The 20953-nt window shown below is 32.5% G+C and overlaps 1 protein-coding gene across 1 annotated transcript in view; it reads right to left on the minus strand.

Annotated features, from left to right (window-relative positions):
• The window catches only part of LOC136982588 (serine/arginine repetitive matrix protein 2-like), a 145680-nt gene extending 128313 nt beyond the window's left edge, over positions 1–17367 (minus strand). The window contains exons 1-2 of the mRNA XM_067279121.1: positions 17244–17367; positions 10637–10699 (exon numbers count right to left, since the gene is read on the minus strand). The gene's annotated coding sequence lies outside the window, so the exon portion shown is untranslated. The remainder of the gene's footprint in view (positions 1–10636; positions 10700–17243) is intronic.
• Between the last annotated feature and the right edge of the window lie 3586 nt (positions 17368–20953).

The following is a 20953-nucleotide window of genomic DNA, read 5'->3' on the forward strand; positions in this document are numbered from 1 at the left end:
AAATAAAATATAATACAAAATATTGTAAATTTTTATAAGATTTTAAAAAGCAAAAATGGTCAATACTCTGATCACTCAATCTAATTCCTATTTTAGTCATGAAAAGTACTGCTACCGAGAATGCCATTTCCGATTCAATTGATGTGATTGGAATCGTGTTTAATGCATTTAAGAGAAGACAGATGTTGTGGTTTTTCACCTGTAGCCTGGAAAATTTCTAGTTCATTTTCAAGATTGTAGTACAGTAGTGAACCGAAAATCGGAATCAATTGGGGACTGGGGTTGTTCAGATTAGGGATTTGTTCCAATTACGGTTTATGTACGAAAAAATATATTAACCTGTCCGATGTTCAAATTTTTCTCCGTTGCGTGTTGCTTCGTGTTGAATTTTCGTCGATTTTAAGCCTAACGAAAATTTTTATAATAATAATCGAGGCTATCGTATCGTTAAAAATTATTTCTGCATTTTGTACAAACAAAATAAATATATTGAATAATATAAAAACATAAAAATTATACTTTAGAAGTAAATTTAGTATCAAAAACGTTCGATTCAGCACGACACAGTCTGACTGAAAATCGTGCCGATTACCGGCGATTCTGATTACTGGGGTGCCGATTTACGAGTGTCTACTGTACTTCTTTTGTCTACCTCGACTGCTTTAATTGAAACATCATAGCCCAATAATTTGGCAGTTCATTTATCTTTAATAATCAAGTTATGAAGAAAAACTTCATACTTGCAGACTTTGTACTCGTTTGTATCTTTGCCCAATTTGCACAACTTGGCATTATGCAGTTATTGAAGTTACTGGGCATGGTTAAAAATTAAGACAGCGTAAGCACAATTATTCCAGATATTACTGGTAAAGAATTTTGAGAGTCCTGCCACAAATAAGCTACTTATTGATTATTGATCATTTGTGATGTGCCATAATGAGGAAAAATTAAAAAAACTAATAAGTAGGTTTAAAATTAATAAATACAAATTTATTCTGACAGTTTATGAGTTAATTATACTTTCTATTTGCAAAATGTCCTCAATCTTAACACAAAATAAGAAAAAAGTGAATTTTTAAGAAATTTGCGAGATTTCCGAGATATTTCCCGGGTTAAAAAAACAACTGGGATCCCGGGATCCCGTTTGAGAAACCCTAAGGCAAATCAAGCGAGGGAGTGTTGCACGGATTTAGTGCAGCGGTAAAGAAGGCCCCCCAAATAAGCACGATGCTCCTGTTATCACAATGCCTGAGCATCACTACCTAGTCCCACAGTGGAGTGTATTGGTGCTGCGACACCATTCTTGCTAGCTTGGTATCACACTTGCCTGCCCTGATGGAATGCTGGTGTTCGGAAATGCAACAAGCCAACATCCAATTCTATCATAGTATCATTAGTATTGGAGCAGTGTGTAAAAGCTCTATTTATCAATGCTCTAAACACTGTCAGTCACTAGAAGTGGTGGGAATAAAACGTGAACAGTATGTAGGCATATAATATACATGTTTTTCAACTCTCACGTTATTTAACACAATGCAGAGATCTAGGAAATGGACTTTATTGATGCTAATTTGGTTCAGTTTAAGGGTATACCCATAGGGTTGTCAATGAGGAGAATAACTCAATACAAAATGGCATTAAAGAACTTTTTAATTCTTTGCAAGAGCTTTTGACATTCATATAAATGTCGTCTTCAGTCACTAACACAAATTGAATGGTTTTCAAACAAATTTTAAAGTACAGAAAGGTATGGCATTAACTGAATCAAATACAAAAATTTTAAAACAAATAATTTTTAAAAAATTTTCAAAATCAAGCAGTGTCTACGCACATGCACTTAGAGATTTGGAGACAAACACACAAAAAGGTGTGGAAAAGGTGAAGAAAAGCAGTAAGTTGATATTATTTATTAGCTTGTACAAGTTGATCCAAATGTCAGATAATTGGAAATTTGTTCAAAAAAACATTCAATTTGTGTAAGTGCCTGAAGACAACATTTATATGAATGTTGAAAGCATTGCAAAGAATTAAAAAGTTCTTTAACGTTGTTTTGTGTTCAGTTATTCTCCTTGTTAATGCAATAGTTTATTCACATCTGGTATAGATTTCCAAATCATCAAACTGTCAAATTTAACAGGTGTAAAAAAAAATAAGCTCAGGTAAGAACTCTTGTAGCACTTTGTTCTGAAGTAAGTGAACTATCAGTTTGCATAAATTGCCCGATAAAGAGCTATCTACTGGTATGCTTTGTTTCTGCATATTAAAACTAAAAAATGAAGTGAAGCAGAGGTATGCTAATTCTCATATCTGCTGATTGTATAAATATGCAGATGGCACAAGTTAACTAGGTTCTCCCTTAAAGTGCAAAAGCAAAGATGTAACTAATGGACAGAAACATGAAAATCATCTTTAGCCTCTGTGAGAGCTAAGACTTTCTTTCTGTAGGGGTTGGGTGGCATCACCACAGTATAAATCGAAGGTCTGCAACCTCTGATCAGTATTGTGCCAAATCTAAGTTATAGTGTTATTTTGGGTGCCAAATCGATTTACCAATTTTATTGTACGTAGTATCAATATTAGTCCAGTTATAATGAGTTAAAATTATATATTAAATATTTTTAAAACACATTCTAACCAGATCATATATTATTGGTCATTCAATATTTTACAATATATAGAATAGATATCATATGTGAAAAGAACATTTTGTCAAATTTTAATATTTATCACATTCATTAAAATTGTATTACAAATTTTTTAACATGTTTTTTTCCAATACAACATGCAAAGTTTGACTAAATAGAAAATATCAAAAATTCTAATATGATTAATTAATATGATTCATTATTATTAATCATTGATTCCGGTCAATTAATGTAAACTTTGTCTCTGTACTTTTTTGCTCAATTGATCAATATCTTGTGTGTAACTCTTAACTTTTAGCTTTACACAGGCTTCTGAATGTTCAGGTGTTAGACAACTTCTTCGTGTGGTCAAAACCTTTTTTGTATGAGAGAAAATTTGTTCTCATTAGTAAGTTGAATTTCAAATCAACTCACCTGTGTGAAAGCAGAATACATGCAATTTTCTTCAAACAATTAAATCTTTCAGGTAAAGATATTCAACAATTGATGATGACAGCTAACCTTTCCAGACAATTTCCTGTGTGTTTTCTGCAATTCTACAAATTTTTTTCCACAATTCTGATATTAATTCAATGAGTTTTATTTCAAAACTATCCCTGTCCAGCCACTCAAAAAGACACAAGTCAAATGAAATCGTCATTAGATCAATTAAGTTGGGTTTGATGAGAAAAGATAATATGGGATGTATGAGTTTGGAAGTCTTCACGTTCATTAGAAAATTCTTCTTTCAGTGCTTCAACATACTTTTGAAGTTCATCGTTGTTAACAGTAAATCTATTTGTATGGAGCTTTACATTTGGGAAGTATTTATAAGTGCTGGTAGTAATAGTGAAACAAAATATATCTAATTTTTATTCAGATCCTTTCCAATATTCAAAAAGTGCTAATACTGTTTATCCCTTTCCATGCAAATGCAAGTTTAAGTCATTCAGGTGTTGAGTTTGGAAGCCTTCACATTGACATACCAGTCAGAAACATCATTTGCATAACCAGCCTTCTTCATTTAATTCTGGGAAATGATGTTCTTTTTTCATTAAGAAATGTCTTTCAGACATGATACAAATCTGTTCAAGATATTACCTTGACTAAGCCAACAGACATTGATGTGTAACAGGAGGTCTTTCTATTCACTTTTCATTTCTTCCAAAAGGGATTTAAATTTCCTGTGTCAATTAAGAATAAGAAACTATGAAATTAATTCTCTTAATGACAAGTGTCCATTTCAAAATTCAAGCACTGGGATAAAATTTTTGCAACTAAACTTTCCTGGTGTATTATGCAGTGGAAACTTAATATTCAATGTACAATATTATTTTCGTAGAATTTAACAAAACCCTTTCCTTTCTAACCATTTCATGGGCAGAATCAGTAGTAACACAAAATATTTATACTAATTTCATTAGTAATTCAAAAATAGTGTAATATCTTCTCCCTTAGTTCTGCCAGAAATAGGAAGTAAATGACATAATTCTACAGAAACATTATTGTTAAAACAATATCATGAAATATCATCTTACTGCTAGGCATGCCTTGTTGTTTATGTCTATGCTCTCATTAATAGTAGCACTTACAAATACAGTAGAGCATTGATTATTCGAACACCAATCAACCAAAAGCGTTCCAGTTGGACTGTGTCGGGACGTGTGTTGTGCTGAATTGAATGTTTTTGATACTAGATTAACTTCTAAAGTATAATTTTTTTTGTTTTTATATTTTTCAATATATTTATTTTGTTTGTACAAAATGAAGAAATAATTTTCGTTATGCTTAGCATTGACAAAAATTCAACGTGAAGTGACACACAATGGAGAAAAATTTCAACATGGGATTATTAATATACTATTATTGGGATATACTAATATACTAATTACATGGAATATACTAATATACTATATTAATAATGTATTTTTTCGTACATAATCGGTTATTCAAAAAAATCGGTTTTCCAAACAACCCCAGTCCCCAATTGATTCGGATAATCAATGCTCTACTGTACAGCAGCTTGCTGTAATCCAGTTTTCTGTTTTTTGTTACATTTTCAAGCATATCTCTTATTAATCTCTCACCTGATCTCACAGAAGCAGGTATTTCTCAAATTTGAGACAGTATTGTTTGTTTGTTTGGTAAATCACTGAATAAAATTTCAATACTTTTCAAAAATGTTTCTTTGATGAATTCTCCATTGTGTTGCCTGAAAGATTTTCCTTTTCAGGAAACACAATGAGCAATTGTATAACTGCAATCAGTTGCTTTATTTTTGGCACCAATTATTTGACTGAAAGAAGTTATTTGCTTCTTACAGCCAAAAACAGTCCTTATAATAACTTCATTTTTCTCAACAATTTTTTAAAATGTGGCCTGATGTTTAGTTTAATAATGTCTTTGTACACTTTCAAACCATAATGCACACATAACATGATGTAATATGTGCATTATGGTTTGGCCAAATACATATGAATTTGTATTGGACAAATCCATATACATTTGTCCAAAGGTCTACAAAAGAATAAACATCAAGTTTTTGTCATTTTTGAGACATTCTAGAACCATACATTCACTAAATAACAACATACTATGGCCTGAACTGAACATAAGGTTTTTTCTTACATGTGAGGTGCAAGCACAACAAATAGATGGCAACAAGGAACATAAACACATGCACTGTAATATAAATATATAAACAGGAGATTCAAAAAAATAATATCTAAATGCAATTTCAGCAAACAACATGTAACAATTTACTTCCATCATTCGAACATTGTCGCATTCCAATTTTTTAAACCTATAAAAAAATGTTTGATTGAACAGTGACACACCATTTACATCATTAATGACATAAGCAATATTTTACAAACAAGAGATTCATTTTTAATGTATTAGCTTACACTGAACTATGGTTTCCATTTAAATGTGTAATTAATAACTGAAATATATTTTTTATACATTTCTACTCAGTTCACTTCTGATAATGATCCCATGTGCCATAGGTTGCCGACACCTGGTATAAATCATGATCTCCAAAAGCTAAAGAGTGTATAAATAATACAAAATACATACACACTCTTCCTGAAAATAATATGTATTGAAATAAAAACAAAACATTTTCAGCCTCTTTCAGGACCAAACATAGAGCACTGATAAATAACCTTCACAAACTGCTCTAATGCTAACAATACTATGATAGAACTGGAGAACGTTAACAACATAGCAATGATGCTTGGATACAGTAGAACACTTATTTCATCATTGGCTTTTAAAATCAACTCAACACCACACATCCAACTAACAGGAAGGAAGAAATATAGTCATATGTGCAAGAGCACAGACATCTAGTGCACTTTGACCCAAGGCTGCAAACCACGTACAGAAAGATAGCCAAATATTTTAACATTAGAATAACATACTGGGGCAGTCCAACCATCTTTCATACATTATCCAATACTAAAGAAAAGTTCAATGAGAATAAGGCCCCAGGAGTATATTCGGTCGCCATGTTGGATAATAGATTTGGGAGGATATCTTACCTATATTCTAAAAACATTATAGCAGATGTAAATAGCAAATGTAAAATGTAAAAATAGCAGATGTAAAAACATTCTAAATATAAATTTAGACTGTTTTTACATCTGCTAACATTCTATAACAATTTATGCTAAATACAAGGCCTTAAAAGATGCTGAAAATATTCCTTTTTTTATTCCAATACATATATGTTATAAGAGAGAGTATTGTTTTGTTTTAATTAGTAGTTTGGACTTTCTTATAATATGAAACAAAGATTTACTCAATTTAAAAATAATGAATTATTTCTTTCCTGTATGGTCCACTGTCTCTCCATTATAACTAAATCACATTGCAGCTAAGAGTATATCTTGTATTCAAGAAATAATACTTAAAAGAAACCCTCAAGTTCCAGTCAAAGGATCATTTAAATCTAGATCTATAAATTCTCACTGTTGTCCATCCACCAGTCTTTCCTTAATCTCTAATCTTCTTTCATCTATCTAACTCCATTCTTGAAATGGAATTAGATAGATGAAAGCAGAGACCAGATATGGAAATCTTACAAGCAGGAGGCCCCAATTCACTATATACAAACTTCCAAGGAAAACTGAAAGTCACATTATTTCAATTCAAAAATTTTCCCCCAAAAGGAGTTAGATAGATGACTGGCATGACTCTCATATAGAAGGAAAAGTATGATGTACAGGAGCAAGCCACTACTAATTTGAGGTAGAGAGAATATATTTTAAATTAAATAAATTAAAAATTGCAGCCCGGCATTGTAACAATGTCACAATAAATAATTGCTTGTTTTTTATAGGTTTCGTTGTACATTTTTAACTGAGTGTTACTTGATGAGACAAGATTTTTGATAGTAAATAACTAGACAAGTAAGGCTAGTCCTAAACCATTTCAGCATAACAAAAGTTTATAACACAATTTCTTACTTGTCAGAATATTACCATTCATAATTTTTGTAAATAACTGTACTTTAATCAAGAACAAAAATAATGACAAACTTTGAAGCTGGAAATGAACTGAAATACTGAAAGTAAAAATTTACAAAACATTGAGAAATAATTATATTGTAATAATTATCAAAATAATTTTGATAATTATTACAATATAATATATCTCCCCTCCATAGTTTGTACCCCTCCACAAATTTAACATCATGCTTCAAAGAATTAACTGAATTTTTGATACAACAAAATCAAAAGGTGGAGAAATTCATGGAAAACCTACAAGATTTGGCAGATCTAATTTGTTTTCATTCCTTTTTTAAATTTAATGGAGTAATATATAAACAAAAGAAAAAAGCCCCTATGGGAAGTCCTATGTCTGGACTCCTATGTGAACTAGTAATAAGAAAGTTGGAAAAGAACATCATCGAAGATTTCGCAGATAGCATCATTATATACAAACGCTATGTTGATGATGTTTTAATAATTTGGAAAGATGACCAACGCATTAGCAATTTCTTGACTGCAATCAACGACAATGAACATGGTTTGAAACTAAAATTAGAACAAAAAAGCCGAAGAAACATCCACTTCTTGGATATTAACATGGAATTTAAGCTAGGAAACATACAAACGACAGTATATTTGAAACCAACACATGCTCCGTTATATATACCGGCATGTTCGAAAGACCCGTTTAAGTATAAGCTATCTGCATTTAAGGCGCTCGTCAAAAGGGCCTTCTTATACTGCACTAATGTACTAAATCGGAACAAAGAAATTAATAGAATCCAAAAGGTAGCAAAGAATTTGGGATACAAAATGTCCATAATCAAAGGCCTCATCAAGAGTTACAGTAAGCAAAAAGGTACAATGGCAACGAATAACTGCACCACAACTTTCAACAAGTTCGCATACAATGAGCAAACAAGGAAGGTGGTGAAGGAATTGGGAAAATACAAAAACACAAACATAATTTACAAACGAGCACCCAATATTTATAGACTATTAAGAAATAATAAAGACAAAATTGGAATGGAGGAACAAGCGGGTGTATACAGTATACTGTATGAGAACCAACAATTAGGAATTGATAAAAAATATATAGGAGTGACAAGAAGAAGCCTCAAACTACGGGTAAAAGAACATAAATAAAGTGTGAGTAAGGGACTCGACAGCACGATTTTGGCGAGTATGAGGCAGGCGGACAGAGTAGTAGTCAAATGGAACGAGGCAAAGATAGTTAAAACGAGACATTCACCGTCCATCAGAATGGAAATGGAAAAAATAGAAATTTACAAAAGTAAAACGAGGAACAGATGCTTAAACTCAAAAGATGCAAATGCATTACCATCGGCTTGGAAGTACAAAATTGAAAAGAGTATGGGTTTTGATAATCCATAAAAATATGGGCTGGAGTTTATAGGAATTAGTATTCACACTTAATTAATTTGGATGTAAATTTTTTGTTATTATTCAGTTATTATATTTTATTATTTATTTTTACTTTTTTACTTTATGTTTTTGTTTTTTGTTAATTTGCAATGCGTTTTGAGAGTATGTTAATCCATTAATTTAAAGTGCAAATTCAAATAAATTCGAATGTTACCATTTCGAACAAAAAGTGTAAAGCCTGAAGATGGCCTATTATAGTATACTGAAAACGTTTAGAATAAAACAATAAGCTCAGCGAATATAAATCAGGTGTGTTTATTTATTAATTGATATATATCAATTAATCAAGTAAAAATTATATATATATATACAGGGCTTAAAGCAGTCATGGCAATAAAAAAAAGTGAGAAAAGAGAGTTCACACTGAAAAAAAGCTAAAAAAGCTAATAGTGTTAAAATGAACGAAAACAGGCGTTATTAAAAAAACACACAAACGAACACATATTTTGTATCAATAACATTGCATATGATATTAGATTGATTATTAAGTGGACTGATAAGATTAAATATGAAAATAGTTAGGCTGAGTTTATACTCCAGAAAAGTGACCAGTAAGACTGCATTAAGCCAGAACAGGCCCGCATTAAGTTTTCACGTGCCCCGTACAGAATTCCCACCGTTACACAGCAAAGCAAATGGAATAGTAACATAACTACCAGAATGTGTTTCCATATAACATGCCAAATTTCAAATGCCATTTATTTCAAGGTACATTTTTTGATTTCTTCATAAAAAAAATGTAATTAAAGAAGAAAAAAAAAACAACTTCTGGCAGAATCAGTGGGTTGCATGTTCATTATATAGTAGGGGTGGGCAAGCAAAAGTTCAGTGGGAGCCGAAATGTAGGTTTTGCAAAATGCATGGGAGCCGCAGTTCTGTACTTTTTTATTCTGTACTGCAGTTCTGTACCTGGATTTTATTATATAATATAGAACAAGTATTGAATTTTTTTAATAAACATATTTTCACAAAATTGTGGAAATAAAACTGTAAAAATAATAATAAAAAGCAGAAATTAACACTTTCAGCAAGAGCCACATAAAATTCAAAAAGAGCCGCATGCGGCTCTCAGAGTCTCATTTGCCCACGTCTGTTATATAGTTTGTGATGGAAATAAGGACACGTTAGAATGCGAAAACCATGGTGCATGCCCAATATATAAGCATCACTTAAAACCAAACTTTTGTCTTTGTCTAAAGATTGTCTCTACAGAAGTTATTAATATTTAGGATATAGTTTAAAATCTTTATTCTGCACGAGATTCGCTCGACTTTAATTTTACTGAGTGCTAGAAAGATACAAGCTTTAAGAGTGTCCTACAACTTTTATTTAATAATACAGTAGAAATCAATTTGTTATGCTCAACATATTTTCGTTTTTCTACAACTAGTCACAAACGAGTAAGATGTCATGTTTAACTAAGAATAGAGGCGGTTGGGAAGAAGTTTGCTTAGAACTTACTTTAGAAGTATTGGTTGTCCTATCGATTTTCCATGGCGAAACGGCATGAGTTTCTACTGTTAGTATTAATAATCTATTTCTTTCTTTTGTCCACTGCGCTTAAATAAATACAAATGCTAAAATAATGCTGTATAAATCACTCTAACGCCGAACTAGAAGTGTACTTGACTTAATGCAGCGTGATTATATCGAAGCACTGCGGAGATCGTATTCACAAGATACAAGCAAGAAGAACCCACGTGCAAATTCCTACAGCATGTGCGAGTATCAAGCTTTGGGAAGCTCTTAGTTTTGTTAGTCTATATAAATGTAGTACACTACATGTGTGTACGACAGTGCCTTAACATGTTGCGCACAGTCCATAAGGCATATGGGGAAGTGCTGGTTGCTATTTCGCTCCTGAGCACATTTACGAAAAAAAAATTTCACATGGGAAGTGAAAAAAGCTAAAAAAGTGAGTTTTTCTCAGAAAAAGCTAAAAAAGAGAGGAGCTATGAAAAAAAGCTAAAAAAGAGAGTCACTTTAAGCCCTGTATATATATAATTTTTACTTGATTATTTTGATAATTATTACAATATAATATATATACATACATATACACACACTTACCTCAAAGTTACAGAGAAGCTATATTCCTAGATGTACAAAATAACTTGGTTTCGTGTATTGTAACTGTAAGTATAAAAACAAACTGTTAACATACAATTTTATAAAAAACCACACAGATAGAAACACAGTAAGAGATTAGTTACAAATATATTAAGTAATATGTAGGATAATTATAATTAAATAGTACAAACTTGCCAGTAATTCTTTCTACAGAAAGCTCTGAATACCTACTTTAACCCTGCAGTCACATGTAATAACTGTAAATGTTATTTATTTATTTATCGTTGATATATATGTAAAGTCACTTAAGGACTACAGATCTCCACCCCCAGATAACAAGCAAATCCCAAAAAAAATATAAAAAAACAGACAAAAATCAATGATTAGTTTTTCATGAGCTTTTTCTACCAAATTAACTTAGTTGTGTTCCCATGATATCCTCATGCTAAAGATTTTCCAAAAAAAATTTTTCACTTATTATACGCCCTCAGAAAAACTTGCCTTACATATGCAATTTCATACAATTTTTCTTTATTCTTCACACGATCGTAAAATGGCGATTTTTCACTGTTACATCATCTTCAATAATCCAATGTCATAAAAAATGACATCGTGCAGGTCTCTCACAATCACCCTTGCACAAGAAGTAGGTATAATGTCATGGATGTTATCATAGATATTTGTCAGCTATGCATAATCTAATGACAGCTGCCCTCATTTCCTTCTCCACATTGATTTTTGTGTGATACTTAGTTTTTATCACAGCAACAGCCAAAAACCCAGCTTTGCACAAATAAGAAGTTGCAAATGGAATTAAAATTCTCTGAGCTTTACCATTCAAAAGAGGATATTCATCTTTTACTGATATCCAAAATTCAGTTAATTCCGTGCTGCTAAATTTTTTTTTCAACATGTCACAAGACAACTCAATAAGATTCTCTTCTTCTGTAGCAGTAAATTTAGATGGCATTAAATGGATCTTGAATCCATGCAAATTTATCAATATTATCATTTTGAAAATATTTCTGAAACAGGTGATAAGCTGTGATAAATGTTCTTCAAAAATGGATTTAATACCTTGAAAGAAATCAACTCCATTGGAGGTCAAAAACTTTTACAACAAGGAGAAACATTTTTTTCCTCCATCTGCATTTATTTTTCTTTTCCATAGTTTTAACTTTTTTATGAAAGCTGAAATTTTCTCAATTGACTTTAATAGGTATATGTTGCTTCCCTGCAGGGAGAGATTCAAAGCATTCAACTTTTCAAAAATATCACGTAAGTATGCTAGTTTTACCAAAAACTCTTCACTTACAAAATTTTCAGCATACTTGTGATCTTCCCTCCTCTTTAAGAAAAATTAAATTTCCTGCTGTAGTTCAAAGGTACGAGACAAAACATTACCACAAGAGAGCCATTGCAAAGTGCTCTTGTGGGTAACATCAAACAAAGACATGTGCTTGGATCCCATATCTTCACATAGTTTTTTGAAAAAGCTTACCTTCAACGGCCAAGTTTTTATAAAGTTTACTGCATTCATTACATATTCTAAGGTCTAGTTCAAAGTAGGACTCAGATATTCTGATGCAAGTGCTTCCGTGTGAATAATGCAATGGATTCACAGTTCATCAGGGGCTTTGCTTCAAATACTCTAAATGCTTGCAATCCTCCATAACAGCCAGACATAGAACAAGCACCATCAGTACAGATACCAACACATTTGGTCCACTCCAAATTATTTTCAAATATAAAAGTATCAAGGATCACTAACAAGTCTAATAAGCCTTAGCATCAGCAGTAATACTTTTACAAAAGTGAAAGTCTTCTACAATGTTATTACTATCTATATATAACCTGTACATAGCAAATCAAGTGAGCATTGTTATTATCATCATCATCTGTGGTCTCATCCAACTACAACCCAAATTCCTTTCCTTTTATTTTTTCAATTAACCGACCATTGAGGTCCTCCACTATGTGCTGTATTCTGCAACTAATGGGTGTTATTGGACAAAGGCACTTCTGAAAGTTGCCTGCCAGCAGATCCACCAATCGGAATGTTCACCATATCTACAGCAGCCGGTAGAATGAGTTTTTCTGTGATGGTACAAGGCTTCTTACATTTTGCAATTCTGTGTCACCTTGTAAGATGCTAGCAAAGTATTGCTTGGTATTGATGCCTACCTATGAAAACAATTGTTTTTTTGATTTAACTCTTAACTTTCTAGTATAGTAGTCACGATATTTAATAATCATGCTAGGATGATTGGTTTCTAAATGGCGTTTCAACTTACTTGGTAGCATGCACTCTGGTGCCAAAACTTTCATACACAGTACACACTGTGTATAAAAGTTTCTCTCTTTACCACTGACCTCCGTATGAAAGGCTCTCATTACCACTGACTTCTGTCAATGTTAAACCAAAGTCCAAATAACTGTCATGATATTTTTGATATTTACAGTTCACACGCTTGCCACTGATCAACAATGTGCCCTCTTTACTTTTGCTCTCACAATGCTTATTACTATTTAGTAAAAACTGATCCATTTTTAAAAATGCATACAAGAAGAAATACTTCAAAATCTTCACTTGACTTAATTATGACAATATTCAGTCGATACAATCTCCGAAAACTAATTGAACACTGAAATCCCATGAAACTGACAGTTATTTATATATGAACACAAAATACTGATTAAGTTCAACAAACTACTATAACAATTAAGAGTTATTACTAAGTTCATAGTTTGTACCAGATCAGCTAAATTTCACATCTTATCAATGAAAATGAAAGTATTTCAAATCCGTGAATTGAAAAGTTAAATTGAAGTAAATTGAAGTTGGAAGTTGCTAAATTCCTTGTTGTGACCCCAATATAGTCTTTCTTAATTCCTAATTGTTGATTTTGTTCAGAAAGATTATATTAGGGTCACAAGAAGGAATTTAGCAATCACACTTAAGGAGAACAAGTATGACATTAATAAAGGGCACTGCAACACAATTTTGTCCAGTTTGGCACAAGTAGACTTTGCAGTTAAATAGAATGAAGCAACTGTCATCAGGGCCATGCGTTTCCTATCGTTAGCAATGAATGAAGAAAAAATTGAAATCTACAAAAGTAAATTAAAGGATGGTTGTATTAATGCCAAGGATGTGGCTGGACTAGCTTCTGCATGGAAATTCTATAAAAGAAAAATTTTAAATAAAAATACTTAGTCTGCACCTGCCCATATATTTGAATGCATTTTTTGTGCATTTTATTTTTATTTTATTATTTATATAGTTATTATCTTTTTATTTAGTTTATTTAATTTATTTTATTTTATTATTTATTTGTCAATTAATCTAATATTTTCATTTTAAATTTAAATGTTTGGTCATTCTACCTTTAAAATGTTAAATTTTTGAAAAGGCATTCGAATTCAGTTACACCTGAAAATGGCCTATGTATTAGGTTGAAAATGTTTGTTTTGTTTAATATACATTTTTTTGCAACAGGTGATATTGATAGTTTATTAGGAGTTTTCATATTTATCACCTGCAGCCCCAATCCTATTTTGGCATCAAAATATTATGATTGGCCATACCCATACTGAACTTTTACAATTGGGGGTCACAGAGTTAGTAAAAAACAGAACAACTCTGACTCATAATAATTTATTTACATTACAATTTAAATTCATGTTAAAATTTCTTACTTTCCTCATAATAATTTATTACTTATATTCTACACTGACATATACAGGTATTCCTAATATAAGATAGTAGTTATATTCCAAAAAAGTGCAGTGTTGTATAAATCTGTGCTACACGAAACAAAAGACTAATACAAAATATGGGGTTAGGTTCCAATATTAACAAAAGTATATGGTTGTTTTCTGTCACTAAGAGAAATATATTTATTAAAGAAATCAATACTTTATTTCCAATCAATAACTATCATAACTACAGTATATTACACATCAATATTAATTTTAGTTAAAAGAAAACATTTTCTTTTAACTAAAATTACTTAAACTAATTTATTTGAACTGTTCCCAACTTGAACAATTCAGCATTTGAACACAAATTTTGGAAAACTCGCTTTGTACTGAACAAATTCTAGTGGGTAGAATTTGTTCTGTCGAGTACAAAGCAAGTTTTCCAAAATGTGTGTTCAAATGCTGAATTGTTCAAGTTGGGAACAGTTCAAGTACCAAGATACAACAGTATTTCTTTCCTTGAATTATTTATCTACAGTTAAAAACAAGTTTAACAACACTTACCTAAAAATGTTTAAATGAACTTTACTAAATATAATGATTAATCTACAAAAACAAAACACGGTGACAGTTTTAAGGGCTAAAGTCTGAAAGCAACAATGACACCTGGTTGATAGGAAAGCTAGGACAAGGTAAAAAAAGTTCTACTATCAGTTTTCATTAAAGTAAACCTCACAAAAAGCACAAAATAATTTGAAAATTCTAAAATCCATGGGCAGATTAGAAACAACATACATAATTACTTGAATAAACAAATATTGAACAACAGAGTTAGCAGTTAAAATTGTGAAATTTTTTTTACTAGGATTTCCTCAATTTTCAAACAGTGTTGTAGAAGTGCAGTGTTATATGAGATACTTGTAGATAAGAGAGTAACAGTCTTAAAATAACACAAACCAAGAAGTCAAACCATTCAATATGGATTCCACAGCTCCACTTTTAATAAAATAATAGTAGAAACCCATCAAAATCAATAATTTTATTCATTTAAAATACAAGCGCATTTAAAATTTTACATTCTACACAAAAGTCATTGGCAGAGCAAGTGTTTTCCAGGTTGTTTGTGAGCAATTTGCACCTACCCATTCTCCAGTACCGCGAGACTCCTCCCACCAGTCCCCTCTCGACAGCTTCTTTCCATTTTGCATTAGGTCTCAGGGTGAAAATTTAGCAATACTGAGGCCAATCGACTTCAAACAGCAGGATTTCGAATTAACAACAAGAGTGGTGTCGGCCCAGTCACGGCAACATCGTCAGCCGTTGCAAAACTCTCAACCCATCAATGGTCATTTATTCAAATCTTTTATTCTTTTAGCTGGTAGATTTGTCAAGAAAGCCACCGACCGACATTAGGTAACAAATCAGATGATTAGAATCACATTTTGGTCTTGTCGTGAAGTAATACTAAAATAAAAATCAAGACCAGCACAAAATCAGTAGATGGTTCTGCGGTCGAAATCAACAGAACTAATGTACCAAAAAAATAATGCAATGCATCTTTTAATTAATGCATAATTATTAAAGAAAACAGGAATTGCAGAAGCAATGAGCAACAGGTCGTTCAAAGGCTTAATAGTTAAGAAAAAGTGAATTGCCAGTTTTTCTTAATCCTTAAACATGCAAGAAGGCATGCTCAAAATGTCCATTGCCACCTTCCCACAGACCCGACGTTGTACCTCAGCCACCATCAGTAGTCACTTACATAGCACCAAAACTGCCACTTGGCAATATTTTTATTAAAATGACAATAAAAATATAATACTGGCAATAAAAACTAGTCTACTTATTTTGATACTTGGCACAAAATCAAATCGCATGCACATTGCACAACCAATAGAGGCAATAAAGACATGCAAAAGATTAAAAAAACTAACAAAGATATTCAACAGACACCTGTTTATTCGATAACAAATACGATCGCCACGGGGCAGCCACACGGACCACTATACGACGAAGCATATTATAGACGACAGGATTAACAGTAACACGAGGCTTCCCCGGCCGAACTACATCCACCACGGTGGAAACATCGTCTACCGTAATCAGACGAAATCCACGAATTCAACAGGAGATAGATCCGGCAGAGCCACCGGATAGGGAAGGATGCGAATTCCATTCCAGCCTGCAACGATTCACCACACAACACGCAGCCGGCACAGTTTCGTCGAAAGACACGTCGGGGGCGCATCCCGCACCGGCTGCCAAACCAAGAGCTCCTCGTGCGACATACCGGTCCACCAACGAAGTACCAAAAACGTGCACCAGGACAGCACCAGCTATTTTAATGGCAACGTACCGCACGTTCTCCGAACGGAGGCAGGTAGATACACGCAAGTCGTAAACGATCGCCTTTCCTATTTCAAAGAGGGTGTCGAAGTGACGGTAGAACGCGACAAAAACACGGCGCGCTGTAATAAAAGCCAATTTTTAATCCGTACGCCATAATCGCGTAAGAACCGTATCATTTAAGAATTCGAAGCGGCAAGTCATATCGGTCGAACTTAAAATTACACTCGGACCTTCTCAATTTAACACTACGTGCAGATATTTTAAACGAATTAATATATAATTATTGGCGATAGATCTTACCCGAAGACGGCCTATCGGTGTTTACTCGATATATGGCAATTACGTAAGCAAAGTATTTCGTCTGGAAGATCTTGCAATAGTCCAGGCGATCCCGTAATTTACCATAAAAATCGCTATTTATAATTTACAATTGTGCGTGTGTAAACAGACATTTTCCGTAAACGTCGTTTTCGTTTATATTTTACTAACGCGCGAAACGAATTCGTTATTTGGGATTTAGAACTGAAATAATAGAAACGTATTATGTCCGACTCACCTTTTCCGTCAACGAAAATTACTCGAATTAATTACACACGCAAAAACGACGCGTTACATTAAAAAAATTTTACTCCGTACTCTCGAACGGCGCGATTGCGAAGTAATAAAACGACGCCGTCGTGACATGTTATGGCAAACCACGCCGAAATATCGCCAAAATTTATTCCCGTCTTACCAATAAAAATATATACGAAACGTCAATACGAAAGAAATTAAATTAACACTAAAAAGCTTCAAACATCCAAATAACTTGTTTAAAAATCAATTTTCTTAAAAAAAGATCGGTGTTATTTTATCAGAGACTGATAAAATAACAACGGTTGAACTTATCGTTCTTAATTGTGAAGTTTCAGCAATTTTTTTAAAAAAGAAACATCTTTTTTTAAGGAAATTGATTTTTAAACAATATAAAGAAGCCGCACCATTGATATTACATATCTGTTACTTATAGAATCCAAAGATTTGTAGAATAAATAAATTAATTATATACGACGTTCTCACTTAATAATTAGCGAGGTTGAAACCGAAGTTTTAAACTCGAAAACGTGTACGTCGGACGTTCGGCGCCGCTTTCCTGTAAGCTTAGAAGTTTAACAATGGCGTTTGGAATGTCGAGCGTGATTCCACTGACTTTCCAAACGCCATTGTCAAACTTCTAGGCTTACAGGAAAGCGGCGACGTACACGTTTTCGATTTGAAAACGTCGGTCGCAACCTCTCTAATTCTAACGGCGCGACACTACAAGTTATTGGACGGCAGGATGACCGAGCGGTTAAGGTGGCAGCCTACCGCTCTAGGAGACCCGGGATCGTATCCGGACGAGTCGAAAGTTCCCCAGAAATTTTTCGTCGGATGGTCCTCATAAAGCTAACTGTGCCCTGTCCCGCCTAATGGCATCACAGGGTTAAAGAGACTATGCCTAAATCATGGGTCATGGTCTGATACCCGATAGGTAAACTGGACTCTTTTAGTTGGACCAGTGAGTACTTCTTTCAGTAGGATGGTCCGTCCGGATACGTCGGGTCCCGTTCCTCACCACCCAGCTGCCCAATTGTGGTCCTGGCAGAATCCATAAAGGCTTGCTAAAAGAGGTCTTCTTAATGCCCACGGGGCGGAAAGAGTAAAACAAAAGTAATATTATAGATGTATACGTATGGATATATTTTAGTAAAGTATTTGATAAGGACGGTTCAATCGCCATCATTTTAAGAAATATATTTTTTTATTTTATGATTATATTTTATCATTATCATGAATAGTCATTTGAGTCTCTATTACATTATTGAAGGCAGTTATGACACGAACTTTTGTAGAAAGACCACAAAATTCAAAAAAAGAGATCATTTAAAACTGCTAAATTCTTTTTCTACTTTTACATATTATTTTTATATTTTTTACTTTAAAAAGTTCAGCAACGAGTTGTGTAACTTTCCTGGCTTCATCAGGAAAGTTTGCAACACGCTGTTTTGTCGGACTTTATTCGCCAAAAGTCATGTTGCTCCATGCTTCTCCTTTGTAAACAATTTCCTAGGACAAAATCTAAATCGACTATATTCATATTGTTATTAAGTATTGTTTATTTATTTCGGCCAGTAATTATTAAGAATAAAATTCTGTTTGACGCCATCCTTTACGAAATTTTATTTACAAAAGTTTAATGTGAGGAGCCGGGGTTACTGCGTGCGCCTTAATCAATCGATAACAATATGGCTTTGCCGATAACAATCGACGAAGGCCTCAAGAACAAAATATAACGTGTCCAATGCAAGTACCGGTACCAAGTTTTTTTCTGAATACATTGACGGCTTCTTGAGTTTATCTTCCTTGTCTGAAACCATATTGTCTACTATCCAAATGTTACATTTATCTACATAACGAGTAATTTTTTTTATGAATAATATTTTTAAAAACAGAAGAAACCAAAATACTGATATTATGTCAGTGACGTAACTCTGGTATATAAATTTCCGTTTTTATGTATAGGATATGTTATATTATACTTTAAAGTATCTTACAGATAACATAACTATAATAACTATAAAAATAATCCTACACATAACATAACTATACATGTCGTACAGATAATGACCAATCTTTAAAAGTTAAATTTATTACATAGGACAATATTCTATTATGAATTTCGCGATGTTATTTATAATTTTGCTGTCATTCCATCTTAACCGGTGACACAAACAATTCGTAATTTATTAATTACACCGAAAAGTTATTCGTAAGTACTGTACATAAAGTTTCTGTTTATTTGAATCTATTTTCTTTTACATCCTGTTTGCAATTTTGGTTTCATAATTCTTTCTATTTTGCTTCCCCATACATTTTCTAAATAAATCAGCAACTTGATGTGCCCTACATCGACCAGCTTATCATGATTAGAAATTATATATGAATTTAATTATAAATTAATATACAAATATGTTATTATGAATTATTTACGTTTTCAAAGTAATCTTATATTCGTTGCTATATTTAATTTTAAATGACAAATTTGTACTGAAAATTCCAATAAAAACAATTAATTGCAATGACAAGCATTGAGTTTTTTTTTTGTTTTGTTTTGTTTGGCAAATAATTTCAATTTATTTAATAAATCGAATAGCAACGAGTATCCAGTTTTATTCTCCGATTGCTATTCTGTCAAGCAATCAGGGTCTTTTTGGTTTCCAAAAACTACCACAAAATGGGTGTCGCCTTGACGTGGCTTTGTGGCTTAATGTGTGAAAATCTTATCGAAGTTTTGCAGATAATATTTTCCACAGACTAAGTACATCCGACAGAAATTTCAAAAGTATTTTAAAAATTATTTATTGATTTACTTGTGTCAAAAATTCATCCATTATTTATTTTTATAATTTATTGTTACGTATGAGAATAAACCTAAGAGTTTAGTAAACAAAGAAAAATTTTCAGAACTATTGCAACTTAAATGGCTTTATGACTACGATCTTACATAAAATAGCTATTTTGATGTTATTCAAAATAGAAAAAAAAAATCAATTTCATGTGCACACATCTTATTTTTCTTAGTAAATGACAATAATAATTATGTTTTCAAAATTTTTTCAGTACTTTACAGACGCATCTATTGTTCCTAGATCTTAAAGAATATTTCAGTAATACAAGTATTTCTGCTGAAGGAATATGCCTTTGCCGATAACAATGGGAGGCCTGACGAAGGCCTGAAGAACAAAGTAAAACTTGTCCAATACAGGTACTGGTACGAAGTTTTCTTAGAATACATTGACGGCTTCTTGAGTTTATCTTCCTTGTCTGAAACCATACTGTCTACTATCCAAATATGCACATTAAGAAGACAGCAGCTGTAAATTTTGCCGTAGCGGCTGAATTTTGAAGTAAAAGAACTTTTTCATGAAAATCACAATCACATACTTAAGACGGTATGCGTACCAAATTTAGTGGAGATTTGTCCAAATAGTTTTTTTCTTTTTTTTTTTACAGAGATCATTGAGACCTTACTCTTTAATTTTAATTACCTGGCATATTTCAAATAAAAATTATACAAATAAAGCAATCTAAGAAAAATATTTCGGGTAAGACTGCATTAGCAACATTCGTAACTTAGAAACTGCCATTTTATTGTAGAGAAATCGGTCGAAATGTCTAACGAAAGTAAGAAAAGCGGTGACGCAATTCTCGCTTAACTCGTTCGATTTTACGAACGTACCCAATAAT

This window comes from Centruroides vittatus, unplaced genomic scaffold (assembly GCF_030686945.1).
Source record: "Centruroides vittatus isolate TY-2023 unplaced genomic scaffold, ASM3068694v2 contig_854, whole genome shotgun sequence".
Taxonomy (NCBI): Eukaryota; Metazoa; Arthropoda; class Arachnida; order Scorpiones; family Buthidae; genus Centruroides; species Centruroides vittatus.